At 38.9% G+C, this 14329-nt stretch overlaps 1 protein-coding gene across 1 annotated transcript in view; it reads right to left on the bottom strand.

Annotated features, from left to right (window-relative positions):
* ERVFC1 (endogenous retrovirus group FC1 Env polyprotein) overlaps nucleotides 1-10082 on the bottom strand; it is a 100008-nt gene extending 89926 nt beyond the window's left edge. The window contains exon 1 of the mRNA XM_074391769.1: nucleotides 9999-10082. The gene's annotated coding sequence lies outside the window, so the exon portion shown is untranslated. The remainder of the gene's footprint in view (nucleotides 1-9998) is intronic.
* Nucleotides 10083-14329: the final 4247 nt, after the last annotated feature.

Genomic DNA, 14329 nt, shown 5'->3' with positions numbered 1-14329 from the left:
TTTGTAGGTATGATATCTTATACAGAAGAAGTTAGTAGGGGATTTTAGTATTTCATTATACAAGTCATATATATTTAGCAAAGAAGCTCTGTATTGACACAATTCTCATCAAGCCATATAAGGCTAACTCCCTTGCCTATTCTGCCTATGCAAAAATTCTGTCCATAAAGGTGGAATAATATATTTGCTACTTAACTTCAAAGGAAACAGAAGACCTGCTAAGCCTGGAATTGAAGAATATTTAAGGTACTATTCCCCAAGTTACGGCATAACTAAGAGAACCAATGAGACAGATTGACGCATTTGGTAACTAGCAACAGAAAGACGTCATTGCAACCATTAGCTCTCATTGCAACCATTAGCTCTCACTGGACAAAAAGGAAGAAATGGTGATATTGAAACATTGCTAGAGCTAAAGCTATATAAAGCATACAAAGGAGGTTGCCAAACAGGAGCTACATTTATTCATCTTTTTTTTTGTTCCATGCAACTCTTTGTCAGAAAAAAAAAATGTTGATCCTTTGACAGAATACTTATTTTAAATGCCAAAATAAAATATATAGGATTAAGAAACATAAGAAAGTATCTCACAGTTGAGAGACAAGTATTTCTTAACATAATAAAGTAATCTCAGAGTTGAGTGACAGGTATTCCAGAATCAGAGACTTGTTTTTTCCAAGCAGTAAGTACATTAGTTTGTAGGATAATATTCTCTAAATATAATCAAATGCAAAGTTTCTAAGTTTAGTTAGTCTTTGATATTTCCACAGAGAGGTGAACTTTGGGGGCTTATTTTCTTAAGTGTTGTGATTAGAAAATTAGTTGTGAATTATATCAAATTTACTTTTATCATTTATTAAGATCATTTTTCATTTTTATAAAAATGGTGAATTAAGTAAAAATGAGAAAACTATGACTGTATGATCTCTGGATTCCCAGGTTGATCCAAATTGTTCATGATGTAATTTTTATGCAGGTATTACAGAAGGCTATTCAGTTACATATCATCAAAAATGTATGTGTTAATGTCTATCAGGGAGCTGGAATGTTTTTTATATTTCCCTTAGCTCTGTCTTTGTCAGATATTGGCTTCAACGCTACGATGATTTAGTAATAATGAAAATAACCAAAGCAGCAAACTCTCAGTGTGCTAAGCATATTTCACTTATTCTTGAATCTTCAAAAATGCATAATTTTTCTTTGTTCTCTATAGTTAGAAATAGTAAATAGCAACACAATTATCTGTTCTTAAACATATTGCAAAAACTGCTTCCAAGATTTTCTGGGCAAGAAAATTTTCATCATATAACCCTTTGAAAATGTGCACAGTGTTATATATAATACTTATCTGATTAGCTTTTCTATTGCTGCTTGGGTCATTTATTGGTAACTGTAGTTTTCTTATAAATGAATCATTTTACTCAACTTTGTATAAATTCAGTTCAAAAAATAATTAATTTTACTTTTATTTGCTTTGTTGAGGGTTTTTCTGTTATTCTTTGTTTTTCATTGTAATTGTGGGCCTTTCATAAATTTTGTTTTGTAATTGATCTCATTTAGAGTAATTTATTGTCTATTAGTTTACTTTTTCAATTACTTCAATATAATATGCATATTTCTTCAATTTTACTTAGGTTTTTATCTTAATCAAAACCATTAAATTTCTCCTTTTATTGTGTTTAGGAAGAAATTTGTTTAAAAGCTATCACATATTTACTCTGCTTATCTCATAAGGTTTGATCATCTCATGATTATTTTCTGGATAAATGTTAAGTACTAGTGTTGAATTACTCATAAATCTACAAGTTTTTCAAAAGAGAGCTCCTCATTGTTCTATCCATGGTTCAATGTTTTTGTTGGCTTACTGAGTACTAAAATTTTCAGTTCATCCATTATATGAGACAAAAATACAGACCTCTCACTCCCATCAATGCAATTACAACTCTGTATGTTTGTCTGATAAATTTTCTTTCCTTGCATACATGCTCATTTTAACAAACCAACTGAGTGTTTTTCTTTCAGAATGATGATATCAAGTGTCTCACGGAGACACTCCCTTGTGAAATAAGCCTAACTAGCATAAAAACATTTAAAAAACACAACCATTTAATGTCCCTGGAAATTGTCCTAATTAATAAAATAAATTATTCAAAAAAATCGACTAAAACTTAATAAGAACAGAGAGACCCCGTGATATCTGAGACTTTTTCCTTCACACACCCTGTGCTCATCCTGACAAAAACTTTACATTGGGTGGATATAGCCAAGAAGATAGACTCTCTACTCTCAAATCCAAATTAAGGTTTACAGTATATATCTCACCTAGAGGGGTAGGTCATCAAAGTGTTTTTTTTTCTCCCCCAAATCCTAGTTAAAGAGGCCAAATTAATAGGGAGTATGACCAAGAAGTGGGACCTTGTACCTACACCCAATGTCTACATAGAAGATAGAAACTCTAACCCAAGTGCAGTAAGCTTAGAATTCTGGGACCCCCCCGAATGCTCTTGCCCTAGCTCATTTATTGAGCAAAGTTTCCATGTCAGAAGACGCAAGCATAAGAGAACATAAGTGGTCTGCCTAGTGCCCAGAGTAGTTACTCATATAGTTAGCCAGAGTGAAAGGAACAACATAAGGAAAAAGAGCTATGTAGCTCTCCTTACAAAATCTGACTTTATAGAACATGTGGGAGTTTAAGATTAAGGACACTCTCAGTAACAATGGCTCTTCTCAATCAAGATCAGCAATCTGAAACATAGGCCAGATACTTTACCAGAATGTATGAAAAAATATAGATAAGAACAGCCACCCTAAGGTCATAACAGAGTTTAAAGACTGGCCTTAAATACTATTCTTGACCCAACTTAACTGGACCAAATTGCTGAGCACTTCTTCATTCAGGGTATTGCTGAAGACAATAGAGAAAACAGCTGTTAATTAGTGGAGTTTAATTAGAGGGAAATAATGCCAAATGTTTCAGAGTTTTACAGGAAAAAATATGAAAAGTGATAATCAAAGAGATCTCTGACAAAGTCACTACAATCTGAGGGTCATTATACTCACCCATGTAGGTGCCTTCCAAGGAGGAACACAAAAGGCTTCAAACTGCTGTGGCAATCAATTTCACTACCATAGCCTAGCCAGGTCAAAGGAAAAAAAATAAATAAATAACAAAGCAACAAGAGAAATAAAGCCAGAAAAAAAAAAAAAAAAAGAATTAGTACTCCAAATTGCCACAATATATGACCTATAACGTTCAGTTATCAATAAAAAACTATAAGATATGCAAATAAATAGGAATGTGGGAATGACACACAGAAAAAAGAAAACAACGGGAAAAGTATGTAAAAATGAAGAGTTATCAGATATAACAGAAAATGACTTAAAGCAGCCATGATAAAAATGTTCTAATAACTATTAGGAAGATCTCTATTAACAACTGAACATTACACGAAGAAGAAAAAGAAAAGTAAGAGCAAACCAACTCAAAAGCAAGCAGAAGACAAATGATAGAAGCAAAATTAGGGCTGAACTGAAGAAAATTGACACAAAAAATAAATTTATTATAAAACTAGGTTTGTTTTTTGAAAGAATAAATAAGATTGATAGACCACTAGCTAGAAAAGTAAAGCAAAAAAAAAAAAAAAAAGGAAAGAAAGAAAGAAAGAAAAGAAAACAAAATCCACCGTAAATACAACCAAAAATGACAAAGATGACATTATTGCAACACAGCCCTCGCATAAATACAAAATTTATCAGAGACTACAGACACCTCTATGAACACAAAGTAGAAAACCTAGAAAAAAATGAATAAATTCTGGGAATTTTTGAGAGAGCATACAATCTCTCAAAATTGAACCAGGAGGAAATTCCAATGCTGAACAGACCAATAACGAGTTCCAAAATTGAATCAGTAATAAAAAGCCTATTAACCACAAAAAGTCCAAAACTAGATGAATTAAAAGCTGAATTCTACAAGATGCATAAAAAAGAGCTGGTGCCATTCTAACTGAAACCGTTCCAAAATCTTAAGAGGAGGGATTCCGGCCTAACTCTTCTATGGGGCCAGCATTATTCTGATAACAAAACCTGGCAGAGACACAATGACAGCAACAACAACAAATACTTCAGGCCAAAAATTAAAGAAAAGAAAAGAAAAGAAAAGAGACAAAAGAAAAAAAGGAAGGAGGAAAGAGAAAAGACTAGCAAAATGAATCCAGCAGCCTATCAAAAAGCTAATCCACCACGATCAAGTAGACTTTATCCCTGAGATGCAAGGTTGGTTCAGCACATGTCAATCAGTAAATGTGATCCATGAGATAAGCAGAAGTTAAAACAAAAACCACATGATTTATCTCAATAGATGCAGAAAAGGATTTCAGCAAAATTCAGCATCCCTTCATGTTTAAAACTGTCACCAAATTAGGCAGTGAAAAAACATACTTCAGAATATTAAGAGTCATCTATGACAAATACATGGCCAACATTTTACAGAACAGGCAAAAACTGGAAAAATTCCTCTTGAAAAATGGAACAGGACAAGGACGCCCACTATTCCGCAATCCTAGTGAACATAGTACTGAACGTCCTAGCTGGAACAATTAAGCAAAGGAAGGAAATGAAAGGCAACCAAATAGGAAGACAGGAAGTCAAACTCTCTCTCTTCGTAGATGATAGGATTTTATACACAGAAAACCTCATAGTATCTGCCCCAAAGCTCCTAGATGTGATAAACAGCTCCAGAAAAGTTTCAGAATACAAAACTGTTACCGGTGGAGGGTCTTTGCTACACACTGTCTGGGTCCTAGGCGCTATAAACAAAGAACTGAACAAAACGCACACAGTAGCAGAGAAATGAAATGCAGGAACGAAGCACCAAAAGCAGAAATTTATTAAAGAGAGAAAGCACTCCGCGGCGAGGGAGTGGGCCTGAGCAAGCGGCTCAAGGACCCAGTTATCGAAGTTTCTGGGCTTCAAGAACTCCGTTTGAGGCTGCCGCTCATCTAGATGAAGGATTTGGTCTGTGGCTAATTAAAGGCTAAGGTGAATTGTTGCCCTATGCAGATAAAAGAATGGTCCCTGCTGGGCCTATGGCTAATCCAAGGCACTCTCCCTTACCTTCGGAGATGTGGTGGAAGCAGGAGGGAGGGCTGTTGGGAAGAGCAGCCTTCGATCCTTTGTTACTCCGGGTGAGAGTTGGGGTTTTTCCTTTTGGTTTAGCTTTAGGAAGTTGGTGTTAATTGGCCTTAGGTTCCGTGCCCCTCCGAGACCCAGGTGTTTTCCTTTTGATCGAGCTCTGAAGTCTGAGTGAATCGCCCTTAGATTCCCTGCCCGCAGAGCTTGGTGTTTTTCCCTGATTCAGCACGAATCGGCCTTAGGTTTCCTGCTTTTCTAAGCCCTATTCTCCTGCCTCAAAATCAATGTACAAAATAAGTAGCATTTTATACACCAGCAACATCCAAGCTGAGTGTCAAATTAGGGACACAAACTTTACTCAATAGCTGCAGAAAGAATAAAATATTAATACCTAGGAATACAGCTAACCAGGGAGGTGAAAGATCTCTTCAAGAACTACCAAACAGTGCTCAAAAATCAGGGCACAGTGGCTTACGCCTGTCATCGCAGCACTTTCAAAGTCTGTGGCGAACAGATCGCTTAAACTCAAGAGTTCGAGATCAGCCTGGGCAACACGATGAAACCGTGTCTCTACAGAAAAATACAATTAGCCAGGCAGGCGTGGTGGCACGCAATTGTGGTCCCAGCCACTCAGCAAGCTAAGACCATCTCTTGAGCCAGGGCGGTAGAGGTTGCAGTGAGCTGACATTGCAGCACTGCACTCCAGCCTGGATGACAGAGTAAAAACCCTGTCTTAAAAAAAGGGGGAGAGGAGGGGGAGAGAGAGAGAGAGAGAGAGAGAAAGAAAAGAAAGAACAAAAAACAAATGGAAAAAAATTCCATGCTCATGGATAAAAAGAATCAATATCATAAAAATGACCATACTGCCCAAAGCAATTTACAGATTCAGTATTTCTATCAAAGTACCAATGACATTCTTCAGAGAATTATTAAAAAAAAATTTTTAATATATATGGAACCAAAACAGAGCCAGAATAGCCAAAGGCATCCTAAGAAAAAACAAACAAACAAAAAATTAAAGCTGGAGGCATCAAATTACCCAACTTCAAACTATACTACAAGGCTACAGTAACTGAAATAGCATGGAAGTGGTACAAAAACAGACACATAGATCAATGGAACAGAATAGAGAGCACAGAAATAAAGCCACACAGCTACAACCATCTGTTTTTTGAAAACGCAACAAAAAAAGGCAATGAGGAAAGGCATCCCTATTTAGTAAATACAGCTGGGATAGCTGGCTAGTAATATGCAAATGATTGAAACCGAACTATTTTCTTATACCATATACAAAAATCAACTCAAGATTTATTAAGGACATATGTGTAAAACCTCAAATTATAAAAACATTTGAAGAAAACCCAGGAAAACACATTCTAGACATAAGCCTTGGCAAAGATTTTATGACAACGACGCCAAAAGCAATTGCAACAGAAAGAAAATTTGACAAATGGGACCCAATTAAACTAAATAGTTTCTGCGCAGCAAAAGAAACTATTAACAGTATAAATAGGCAACCCACAGAATGAGAAAACATATTTTCAAATTATCTATCTGACAAAGGCCTTATATCCAGAGTCTACAAGGAACTTAAAAAAATCAACAAGCAAAAATCCTCAACATCACAAATCATCAGGGAAATGCACATTAAAACCACAATGAGGTATTACCTTAGAGTAATTACAACGACTATTAGTAAAAAGTCAGAAATTTCCAGATGTTAGCATGGATGTGGTGAAAAGAGAACAATTACAACATTGTTTATGGGAATTTAAATTAGTTCAACCTCTATGAGAAACAGTCTGGAAATATTTCAAAGAACTAAAAATAGAACTACCATTCAACTGGCAATTACACTACTGGGTATCTACACAAAGGAAAACTTTCATGGAGAAATCCATGAAAGTGGAAAAAAAATGTGTAATCAGTAGAGAAATCAACAAAAAAATTTTGCTTATTTGAAAAGGTCAACAAAATATGTAAAAAGATGTCTGTACTCATATATTCATCCCACCACGATTCACAATAGCAAAGATACTGGAATCAACCTAAGTGCCTATCAGTGATGGACTGGATAAAGAAAATGTGGTGTATATATAAACCACGGAATATTTCACAGCCATAAATTTAATGAATTTATGTTCATTTTAGTAGCATGAATGGAGCTGGAGATCATTATCCTAAGTGAACTAACTCAGAAACTGCAAACCAGATACTGCATCTTCTCACTTAAAAAGGGAAGCTAAAAAAATGGTTACTTGTGGACATAAAAATAGACATAATAAACACCGGAAACTTCAAAAGGGGAAAGGTTGGGAGGGAAGGAAGGGAAGAAGAAGAGATCTAAAATCAGTAACCTTAACCTCCACTTTAGGAAACAGCAAATAGAAATGTAAATTGAATTAAGTGTGAAAGAAAATAGAACCTAGGGTTACCACACTCACTTTGACAGAGGGAAAGTTAAGCTTGGGAAATGAGCCATACAGAAACTTCTTACTTTTTGTTCTCAAATACCTAGTGGTAATTTAGAAAACCTGTGACATAGCTTTATTTTCTCTACTCCCTCTTATCATATGTTTACTTTATCTTATGTAAAGTATAGATTTAATGACCATGAAGTAACGCGCAATTCGCTTTTTCGCTTTTTCCTCTCCTCCCGCTTTCCACTTGTAAAATGTGGACTTACTGAGGCTAATCAGAGCCTCAGAGGAATGTAACTCTGTCTCCCGGTCTACCCTCCCTTTAATGATTCTTCTGCTTGCTCTTTCCGCTTTAAATACTGAAGTTCCCAAAACTCCCTACTGGAAAAAACACAAGTCACAGATGCTTTTGTGATTTCTATTTTTTCCTAGGTGCATCCTTAATTCTGGCTACATAAAACTCTGAAGATTGAGACTTACCTCAGTCAATTTTTGGTTTATAAAAGTAAGCAAAAAATAATAATAAGAGTACAAATTAGAGGAGAAATCCATGAAAGTGGAAAAAAAATGTGTAATCAGTAGAGAAATCAACAAAAAAATTGTGCTTATTTGAAAAGGTCAACAAAATATGTAAACAGCTAGCCAGGTTACCTATAACAAAAATGAATGCGGACACAAATTATTAATATCAGAAATAAAACAGGGAACATTATTACTAATGGCCCCATGGACATCATAAGTATAGTAGACGAATATTATAAACAATTTTATAACAACAAAGTTAATAGCCTGGGTAAAATGAATGAATATTTCGAAAGACGCAATCTACCAAAAGTGAAACAGGAAATAGATAATCTATATATAGTCATAGTTATCAAATAATCAAATGAAGAATTTAAAACCTGTAACAGAGACCACCAGTTTCAGATGGCTTCACTGGTAGAGTCTGCCGAATAGGTAGGGAAGAAATGACACCAAATTTCTACAACATTTTCTAGATAATATAAGCATAAGGAATGCATCCTAACTTATTCTCTAAGACAAGCATTACACTATAACTAAACCAGGCAAAACCTTGTAAGGAAGAAAAACTACTTAATGGTATCTCTCATGAACATGAAGTCTCATGAGAGATACTTTATTGTCTCTGCTCCCTCTTATTATATGTTTAATATTTGTTGATATCTCTCATGAAGATGAAGTCTCGTGAGAGATTCGACAAATATTAAACAGAATTTAACAATCAACAAAATGTTAGCAAATCAAATTCCACAATATACAGAAATAATTATTCACCACAACTAAGACAAATTTATTGCAGATATACATGGTTGTTCCACATTTTAAAATAATTTATGTAAATGATCTTATCAACAAGTTAAAATACAAAATATATAATTACATAAATAGGGAAAATTACAAAAGGTAACACTCTACATGGCAAAGCCTCTCAGCAAACTAAGTATAATGGGAAGATTCACCAATTTGATAAAGAACAAGTTTTTCACAGTAAAGGTAACTCACAGAGAGTGATGCTATCAAAATGACAGATCAGGAAGGCACAAGGCCTCATTTTCCTATTCAAACCTCAAATAAACCAACTTGGAGGCCGGGTTAGCTTTCTGGGAACTCTAAAAACCGATTAAGAGATGTACCAACCAAGTGACTATTTAATCAAGAAAAGGCCAGGCTCCAAATGGAAGAACATGTGGGGCACTTTGCTTGCCCTTGTTCTACCACCTCCATGGCATCTGCAGCACAGGTGGGAGAAAGCTGACCAATTCCTGATCCCTCTCTCAGAATAAAGTGAAAAGAAAAGAACTTGCTTGCAGTGTTTTCACTTGACTTGGGGGTGTCCAGCCATATTGCCTCACCTGACATAGAGCACTGACAGTCCTAGTTACATAGTTTATATATCAGATTGGAAGCCGCTAAAGCAATTGTATTTTAAGTTCCATAACACAAGAGAGCTGCTGGAGCACTTCAGACTGTTAGGTGCCTGTGGGCATGAGATTACAAGCACAGAAATAAACTGTAATAGCTAATACTCCAAGAGGAAGCAAGGGTGACACTTCTCAGGAAATTAAGACATTTAGAAGTGTTGTTCTAATGAAGAAATTGTGTGTTTGGGAGAGCAAAGCACACGCACAGTCCCAGAGAAGAAGAACTCCCCAAAAAGACCTGGGAGAAACTTGAGTCTTCAAATCAGTCTAATTAATGTAGGCATTTTCATGCAAAAACCCAATCTGCTAAAATTGTGTTCTGTGCAGGGAAATGTGTGAGGGGAGAAGAAAAGACACACACGCAATACCTTTAAGAGTAAACAACCTTACCCACATTCATGGCAATGCAGGTATAATAACCAAATGATATAAAAAAACAAATTGATATAATAAAAAATTGCAGTGAAAGGGGTGAAGGGAAAATGTATATATTTACACTCACCAGACTATGGAGGACTCATCACCAGACCAGGAGGCAACAGCCTATGCTCCAGAGTCGGCCGCCTGTCCGTCCACAGACAAGCAGAGATCTCATGAAGCTTCAGTGTGGTCTGGGATTCTAGCTCTTTTTGTAACGAGCTGTTTGGCATGAGGCCCAGTCACGAGGGTCCTTCATGACTAGGCTCAAGGAACACAAAAGGTCAACTTGTTTTGGGGATTATCTGTTGTTTCTCATGAACTAACTTATAGGAACAGATTGAAATAGAGATTTCTCTGAAACAGTGCTGGATGAATGCCTCAAGGGGCTCACACAGCCTGTTCCAGGACTTGGTGACCATTGCGTCCACGTTCGATTGAGTTCAAATTTAATATTTAACTTCTCCTCCACAAACTGGTAGACGTGGGTGTCTTTTCAAATAGTCAATTTTCAACAAAACATCAGAAGACATATGAAGAAGTGGGAAAATATGGCCAGTTCAAAGGAAAAATCTCTGTGGTTTTCCTTGCTGCCCTTGGACAGCAGAATGAACAAAGACCCTGAATGTTTTAGTTACGTCCGCAGCATGCCACAGATGTCATCGAGAGTGCAACCTAGTGTCTTATCCCTGTGGGCCTCTGACCCCCTGCTCTTCACCAGGCCAGGCTCCCAGCTCTGGCCCACAGTGCAGCTGCCCCATTCCCAGCTGAAGACTCCCGTTAGCAATGGCTCTGCATTTTTCTAAAGCGGAGCTCCCAGAGGTAATTGAAAGTCTCTTTGCCACTGCTGCTGCAGTAGTACTGCCCTTGCTCTCCTCGGGCTAGGGAGGGAACAAAAACCCTGATTGCTTAACTTGAACCTCCAGCATGCCACAGCCACCTTATAGAGAAAAGGACAGTCTGTCTTCTGTACAAATTCCCAATCCCCCATGTTTATCACCCGCCAGAGCCTCCCCAGCTTGGGCCTGCAACACAGCCACCCCATCCTGGGCTGATCATTCTGATTGGCGGCAGCTCTGCATTTCACTGGGCTGGAGCCCAAAGAGACAAGTGAAAGGCTCTCTGCTCTCTGCCATTGCCACAGCCAAGGCTTCCTTCCCTCATGCCCCCAAGCTGCGGAGGGGACATAAAGCCTGAGCTTTCGCCAGGGCCCAGGGGAGCAGCCTGGGAGTGCCAAGCTGAGATCTGCAACCAGCAGTTTAGTGGGAGAGAGTTCACACTCGCAGAGCACTAAAAGAAAGCATGGCTACAAATGCAAGGAGATACGGAGGAGCCACATGGATGAGCAAGAACGTACCTACCGGTCATCACAATTAAACGCCATTTACTGAATCACAGCCCAAACTTCAGTATCAAAAATCCTTTGCAAATATACTCCTCTGTGAAAAGGACCAGAATTTAGCCACAAATAAACACCCTGCATGTAGCCTCAGCTCTGTGAAAACATCCAGACAGAAAGTCAACCAACTATACTCAAATTACACTGCAGTTAAAGAAACATTAGCCCACATGTATGACAGAGAAACAGCACAAGGACTCTGGCAACTCTGAGAGACAGACTGCCTCCTTGATTCAAAACAAGCACACTAGCTCCCCAGAAAGGGTTCTTAACGAGAAAAAAATTGCTGAAATGACAGACTTAGAATTCAGAATCTGAATGGCAACAAAGATAAGATTCAGCAGAAAGCTGAAATCCATTCCAAGGAAATCAAGGAACCCAGTAAAACAATTAAAGAGATGAAAGATGAAATAGCCTTTAAAAACAAACAAAAACCAACAACAACCACAAAAACGCTGAATTGGTAGAGCTGAAAAAGTCACCACAAGAACTTCAGAACACAATTGGAAATATTAATAGCAGAGTAGCCCAAGCTGAGGAAAGAATCTCAGGGCTTAAAGACAGGTTCTTTGAGTTAAGTCAGTCCGGATAAAAAAGAAAAAAAGAAATTAAAAACATCAACAAAGCCCCCATAAAATAGGGGGTTGTTTAAAGAGACCAAATCTATGATTCATTAACATTCTTGAAAAAGAGAGAGAAAGGGATTTGAAAAACGTATTTGAGTATATTGCCTATGAAAAATGTCAAAACCTTACTAAAGAGGTCAACATACAAAATCAGGAAATTTAGCGAACCCCTGCAAGATACTGTACAAGACAGCAATTCCCAAGACAAATAGTGATCACCTTTTCCAACGTCAGTGTGAAAGAAAAAAAAAAAAATCTCACATGCAAGAGTGCCCATTAGGTTCAAAGTAAAGGGATGGGAAAAGACCTAGTAAGCAAATGGAAAGCAAAAAAGCAGGGTTGCTGTGCTTATTACAGTCAAAACTGCATTTAAACTAACAATAATCTAAAAGGACAAAGAGGGGTGTTAGATAATGATAAAGGGTCCAATTCAATAAGAAGACTTAACTATCCTAAATATATATGCACCAAACACTGGACCACCAAGACTCAAAGTAGAAGTTATTTGAGACTTTCGAAGAGACTTACATAACCACACAATAATAGTCAGAGATTTCCACACCCCATTGACCATATTGGACAGATTTCCTGCACCAGTTCTTTCTCATTTGTGTGGGCTGTGTTCCTTTAATCTTTCAAGGTGCTGTCCTTTGGATACAGCTTTTTGCTTTTATATTCTTTCACGCCTTTGAGGGTTTGGTTGTTATATAAGGTGGGTTCAGCAAAGTGGTTATATGTCTGAATGATTTCAGTGGGCTAGAGCTCAGCTCAGTAGTCTTAGGCTGCGTGCTCTAACCCTATGGGACTGAGATCAGGCCCGTAGCTTTTTTCTATATCCTTCGAGGTTAAGTATCTGTTGCACTGGAGGGAACACATCTTTCCCAGTCTGCTGGCAACAACACTTCAATAGGGGATGCCAGAAAAAGTGCTTCACTGCAGTGGTGGCAGCAGAATCTGCACTTGCGTGTGTGCCAGTGAAAGCAGGACAGCAGCACTGGTGGTAATGGGGCAGCAGCGCAGCAGGGTCCACAAACACCCACATGCTAGTGACAGCAGGGGAGTAGCAGCAATGTCTGCATGCATGCCCCAGTGGTGAGATCGTGGGCAGGTGCATGCTGGCAGAGGTTCATGTGCAGAACCTCTCCAATGGTAAGGTAAAGTTTGCCAGTGAAGGAGTTATAGCAGCAGCTGCCAGGAAGTGCCCTGGTTCAGCATCTGAGTCTGTGCTGCCAGCAGGTATGGCCAGACGTGTAACTGGGCAGAGGTTGGCAGACAGGGTTTTTTCAGATCGAAGGGGCTTTGTCCCATGGGCAAGACAACCCTGCTCTTCAAGTCTGACAGTCAATAAATGAGAGCGTGTTGAGCCTTGGGAGATGGGTATTCTTGGTTGTACTCAACTTCAGCTGCTCCCACACCAAACCCTCTGGGCTCTGAACAATCTGGAGTCCTGTGCTGCCAACTCTTTAAGAATATTTTCCTGGCAGCTCAAATGTCCACCTAGGTCATGGGATCTCCTGCAGCTAGGACCCCAGGGGTCTATGGCAAGAGTGGGCCACTCCATGGCTATTCAACTCACCCCTTCCCCAGGAGCTGCCATGGACCTCCGACATCTTAGCTGCATGGACACTTGAGCTGATAGGAAGAGCTGTTTGGAGAAGAGGCAGTGACAGAACTCTAGCCTGTATGAAGACCAAAGGTTTGGTGCAGAAATGATTGCAGTGGAGGATGTCCAGGGACACCCATCCCCCAGGGCTCACCGTGCTCTTCTAAGTGTTTTTGGTCTTTTTGGACAGAGAATGGTTGTCTCGCCAGGGGGACAGAGCTACTTTGCTCTGAGTAAACCCCAATCTGACAGCCTCTCCTGGGGTCAATGTGTGGCTGCGTCCACTTGCAGAGCAACCTCAGATGCTGAAAAGGCGTACTTCCTGGTGACTGCCACAATAACTTCTACACCAACACATCCTGTCTAACTATGGGGGAGCTTCAGCTGACAAGCCGCTGCCCATGCACTCCCACTCACAGCCTCTCACCATTTTTCCAGCATGCATTCACCTGGAGCCTCCCCTCCTGCTTTGAAAGTGTGTGTGCGCAGACTTTACCACCCTATTGTCACCAGCGTGCACGTACGTGGACCTCACCACTGCTGCCACCCCTATGCTGGTGTGCATGCACCTCACTATGTAACCACTGTTGATGGCACACACACACAGCCAGACACTGGCACATCACCACCACCAGCTTGAGTGTACAGGTGTGGTCTCTGCTGCCATTGGTGCACGTGCACAAGGGTGAAATCTGTTATCACTGTCCAGATGAAGCACTTTTTCTGGCAACCTTCATTGGAGTCTGGCTGCCAGCAGACTAGGAAGAGCTTGGCCATCCAGTGCAGCA

The sequence above is a fragment of the Saimiri boliviensis genome, chromosome X, assembly GCF_048565385.1.
Source record: "Saimiri boliviensis isolate mSaiBol1 chromosome X, mSaiBol1.pri, whole genome shotgun sequence".
NCBI lineage: Eukaryota > Metazoa > Chordata > Mammalia > Primates > Cebidae > Saimiri > Saimiri boliviensis.
Note: the sequence above shows the minus strand (reverse complement) of the source record. Positions and strands in the feature narration are given on the sequence as shown.